The sequence below is a fragment of the Silurus aristotelis genome (assembly GCF_946808225.1).
Source record: "Silurus aristotelis genome assembly, chromosome: 9".
Taxonomy (NCBI): domain Eukaryota; kingdom Metazoa; phylum Chordata; class Actinopteri; order Siluriformes; family Siluridae; genus Silurus; species Silurus aristotelis.
Window position 1 is genome coordinate 23,753,006 of NC_139582.1, and position 6,000 is coordinate 23,759,005.

Here is a 6,000-nt window from a genome sequence, read left to right on the forward strand (position 1 = left end):
AACTTTTTTTTGCAAAGAAGAGTGGGATAAATTTCCCAAGTGTAGATTCGTTTTTTGTTTGTTGTTAGATCACACAATTTACTTCTCTGTATAAGTGTCTAGGTCATTTTTAGTAGATAAGTAATGAAATATCAGTATAATGTCACCTCCTTTGAGGAGTCTGTAGGCGAGAGCATGTGCTTTGTGAGAGTCTCCTCTCTGTTGACACACGCCTACATAAACCCTACAGAGAGACTGCAGGAGATCAAGTCCCATAAACCCTCTCTCCACCTTGATCTTCTCCAAAATCACAGACAGAAACGTCTCTGCTAGGGACTAAAAAAGACGGAAAAAATTATTATTTGATATATACAACTAGACTAGGAAAACTACTAGATATTGTATAAACCAAAACCTAGAGTCAAAATTTGCCAGGACCAGTGAATTATAGATCAACTCAAAAAATTTGAAAATATAAATCCACAGCTAAAAAATAAGGTGTTTAAATTGCATGCACACTAAATAAAACAGAAGATAAGAACTGAACTCATTTACACAAAACTCAGAAATGACTGCTTTCCCTTCATCTCTCAGAACAGGAAGTTCACTTGTTCCTGTGAGAAGTTAGTAGTGTTTTTAATGCACTTTAGACGAGAGATTGTGTTGTGTGTCTTGTGTTTGTAGGATCTGGTGAAGCAGCATAAAGTCAAGGCTTTTGAGCTTTCCTGGGTGGTGACATGTCTGATCCAGTTCTCTTTGCTGTGGGGTTTGGGCATGTATGAATATAAAATAAAACATGTACAATAAAATAAACAATAAAACAAAGCTGCATGTTTGATTTATGCTTTCAATCTGATCATTTGAGGGAAATGTACAAATAGGTTTAGCACATGTTTATATAAATCTGTATCTCATATACAGTGGAACCTCAGAGCTCGCGGCCTCAGCACTCGCGACCTCGCATGCTCGCGACTTTCATTCCGACCAGCGACTCTCATTCAGATCGGCTTGTGAGCAACCGCGAGCTGCTCAAAACGCTAGTTTTAACATTTCTAATCAAGGTTTATCTCATAAAAATTGTCTAATAATTAAGTGTTATGGAGTAAAATAGTGTTATTTACTCATTTAAATCAATTTCGTATAGTGTTCTATGGGTTTTTACTGGGTTGGAAGGGGCGTATCAAAAGGTCGCGAAAATTCGGAGCTCGCGAGGGTTAGGGACCAAGACCGGTCGCGAGTTCCGAATTTTCGCGACCTTTTGATACGCCCCTTCCAACCCAGTAAAAACCCAAAGAACACTATACGAAATCGATTTAAATGAGTAAATAACACTAGCCGAGGTTCCACTATATATATATATATATATATATATATATATATATATATATATATATATATATATATATATATATATATATATCTTCTTCTTCTTCTTTCGGCTGCTCCCATTAGGGGTCGCCACAGCGGATCATCCGTCTCCATACCACCCTGTCCTCTATATCTGCCTCTTTTACACCAACTACCTGCATGTCTTCCCTCACCACATCCATGAACCTCCTCCTTGGCCTTCCTCTTTTCCTCCTACCTGGTGGCTCCATCTTCAGCATTTTTCTACCAATATAATTCATGTCCCTTCTCTGCACATGTCCAAACCATCTCAATCTCGCCTCCCTCACCTTGTCACCAAAACATCCTACATGTGCTGTCCCTCTAATAAACTCATTTCTAATCTTGTCCATCCTCGTCACTCCCAACGAAAACCTCAACATCTTCAGCTCTGCTACCTCCAGCTCCACCTCCTGTCTTTTACTCAATGCCACTGTCTCTAATCCATACAACATCGCAGGTCTCACCACAGTCCTATAAACTTTCCCTTTCATTCTTGCAGATACTCTTCTATCACAAATCACTCCTGTCACTCTTCTCCACCCACTCCACCCTGCCTGCACTCTTTTCTTTACTTCCCTAACACACTCTCCATTACTTTGCACTGTTGACCCCAGGTACCTGAACTCCTCCACCTTCTCCACCTCTTCTCCCTGCAACCGCATCACTCCACTGCCCTCCCTCTCATTCACACACATGTACTCTGTCTTACTCCTACTGACTTTCATTCCCCTTCTCTCCAGCGCATATCTCCACCTCTCCAGGCTCTTCTCAACCTGCTCTTTACTCTCACCACAAATCACAATATCATCTGCAAACATCATAGTCCAGGGAGACTCCTGTCTGACCTCGTCCGTCAACCTGTCCATCACCACTGCAAACAGGAAAGGGCTCAGGGCCGATCCTTGATGCAGTCCAACCTTCACCCTGAACCAGTCTGTCGTACCTACTGCACACTTTACTGCCGTCACACTGTCCTCATACATGTCCTGCACCACCCTCACATACTTCTCTGACACACCTGACTTCCTCATACAATACCACAACTCCTCTCTCGGCACCCTGTCGTACGCTTTCTTTAAATCCACAAATACACAATGCAGCTCCTTCTGTCCTTCTCTATACTTCTCCATCAACATCCTTAAAGCAAATAAGGCATCTGTGGTGCTCTTCCTCGGCATGAAACCATACTGTTGCTCACAGATGGTCACCTCTTCTCTCAACCTGGCTTCCACTACTCTTTCCCATAACTTCATGGTGTGACTGATCAACTTAATTCCCCTGTAGTTACTGCAGGTCTGCACATCTCCTTTATGCTTAAAGATCGGTACCAGCACACTCCTTCTCCATTCCTCAGGCATCCTCTCCCCTTCCAGAATCCTGTTAAACAATCTGGTTAAAAACTCCACTGCCATCTCTCCTAAACATCTCCACGCTTCTACCGGTATGTCATCTGGTCCAACCGACTTTCCATTCTTCATCCTCTTAATCGCTGCTCTCACTTCCTCCTTACTAATCCTATCTACATCCTGCTTCACCAACTTCACATCCTCCAACCTTCTCTCTCTCTGATTTTCCTCATTCATCAGCTGCTCAAAATACTCCCTCCATCTTCTCAACACACTCTCCTCACTAGTCAACACATTTCCCTCTCCATCCTTTATTGCTCTAACTTGCAGTACATCCTTCCCAGCTCGGTCCCTCTGCTTGGCCAATCGGTATAAATCCTTTTCTCCTTCCTTAGTGTCCAACCTCTTATACAGTTCCTCATATGCCTTTTCCTTGGCTTTCGCCACATCCCTTTTAACCTGCTGCCGCATCTCCTTGTACTCCTGCCTACTTTTCTCATCATTCTGTCGATCCCACTTCTGTTTTGCCAACCTCTTTCCCCTAATGCTCTCCTGCACTTCCTCATTCCACCACCATGTCTCCTTGTCTTGCTTTCTATTTCCAGATGTCACACCAAGTACTTTTCTAGCTGCCTCCCTCATCACTCCTGCAGTAGTTGCCCAATCGTCCGGCACCTCTTCACCACCACCGAGCCCCTGTCTGACCTCTTCCCTGAACCTCACACTACACTCTTCCTCCTTCAGTTTCCACCATCCTATTCTTCTTTCAAACCTTACTTTCCTCCTCTTCTTCTTCGCCTCCAAAACCATCCTACAGACCACCATCCGATGCTGTCTAGCTACACTGTCCCCCGCCAACACCTTACAGTCTCCAATCTCCTTCAGGTTGCATCTCCTACACAGAAGATAATCCACCTGTGTGCACCTTCCTCCACTCTTATACGTCACCCTGTGATCCTCCTTCTTCTTAAAATACGTGTTCACCACTGCCATTTCCATCCTTTTAGCAAAATCTACCACCATCTGCCCTTCCACATTCCTCTCCTTAAAACCATACCTACCCATCACCTCCTCATCACCTCTGTTCCCTTCACCTACATGCCCATTAAAGTCTGCCCCAATCACCAATCGTTCTTTCCTAGGTACACCATCTACCACTTCATCTAATTCACTCCAGAATCTTTCTTTCTCCTCGATCTCACAGCCAACTTGTGGGGCATAGGCACTGATGACATTTATCATCATCCCTTCAACTTCCACCTTCACGATCATCACCCTATCAGAAACTCTTTTCACCTCCACTACACTCTTACTGTACTCTTCCTTCAGAATCACCCCTACACCATTTCTCTTTCCATCCACACCATGATAAAACAGTTTAAACCCACCTCCAATGTTCCTGGCCTTACTCCCTTTCCACTTGGTCTCCTGAACACACAGCATATCTACCTTTCTCCTCTCCATCATATCAGCTATCTCTCTCCCTTTACCCGTCATAGTACCAACATTATATATATATATAAATTGAAATTGTCATCGTAGGTGCATGTCCACTGTGAGAGACATAATCTAAAAAAAAAAAATCCAGAAATCACAATGTATGATTTTTTAACTATTTATTTGTATGATACAGCTGCAAATAAGCATTTGAACACCTGAGAAAGTCAATGTTAATATTTGGTACAGTAGCCTTTGTTTGCAATTACAGAGGTCAAACGTTTCCTGTAGTTTTTCACAAGGTTTGCACACACTGCAGGAGGGATTTTGGCCCAATCCTCCACACAGATCTTCTCTAGATCAGTCAGGTTTCTGGCCTGTCGCTGAGAAACACGGAGTTTGAGCTCCCTTCAAAGATTCTCTATTGGGTTTAGGTCTGGAGACTGGCTAGGCCACGCCAGAACCTTGATATGCTTCTTACAGAGCCACTCCTTGGTTATCCTGGCTGTGTGCTTCGGGTCATTGTCATGTTGGAAAACCCAGCCTCGACCCATCTTCAATGCTCTAACTAAGGGAAGGAGGTTGTTCCCCAAAATCTCGCAATGCATGGCCCCGGTCATCCTCTCCTTAATACAGTGCAGTCGCCCTGTCCCATGTGCAGAAAAACACCCCAAAGCATGATGCTACCACCTCCATGCTTCACAGTAGGGATGGTGTTCTTGGGATGGTATTAATCATTCTTTTTCCTCCAAACACGTTTAGTGGAATTATGACCCAAAAGTTCTATTTTGGTCTCATCTGACCACATGACTTTCTCCCAAGACTCCTCTGGATCATCCAAATGGTCATTGGCAAACTTAAGACGTGCCTGGACATGTGCTGGTTTAAGCAGGGGAACCTTCCGTGCCAGGCATGATTTCAAACCATGACGTCTTAGTGTATTACCTTGGAAACGGTGGTCCCAGCTCTTTTCAGGTCATTGACCAGCTCCTCCCGTGTAGTTCTGGGCTGATTTCTCACCTTCCTTAGGACCATTGAGACCCCACGAGGTGGGATCTTGCATGGAGCCCCAGTCCGAGGGTGATTGACAGTCATGTTTAGCTTCTTCCACTTTCTAATGATTGCTCCAACAGTGGACCTTTTTTCACCAAGCTGCTTGGCAATTTTCCCGTAGCCCTTTCCAGCCTTGTGGAGGTGTACAATTTTGTCTCTAGTGTCTTTGGACAGCTCTTTGGTCTTGGCCATGTTAGTAGTTGAATTCTTACTGATTGTATGGGGTGGACAGGTGTCTTTATGCAGCTAACGACCTCAAACAGGTGCATCTAATTTAGGATAATAAATGTAGTAGAGGTGGACAATTTAAAGGGAGACTAACAGGTTTTTGAGGGTCAGAATTCTAGCTGCTGTATCATACAAATAAATAGTTTAAAAATCATATATTGTGATTTCTGGATTTTTTTTTTTAGATTATGTCTCTCACAGTGGACATGCACCTACGATGACAATTTCAGACCCCTCCATGATTTCTAAGTGGGAGAACATGCAAAATAGCAGGGTGTTCAAATACTTATTTTCCTCACTGTGTATATATATATATATATATATATATATATATATATATATATATAATATATATATATATAAATAATTCCTTATCTATAGCAACAAATATCTCATTCATACAACTGAGCAGTTGAGGGCCCATGATGGCAGCTTAGCTCCTGTTTCCTGTTGTTGAACTGTTTGCCAGGAATTTTGTTTGTATCGGCGTTTTAAATTTTTTACAGTTCGTTTTTTCTCTCTTTCATCGCTTTAGATGAACTACGAACACACACTACAGTAATCACAT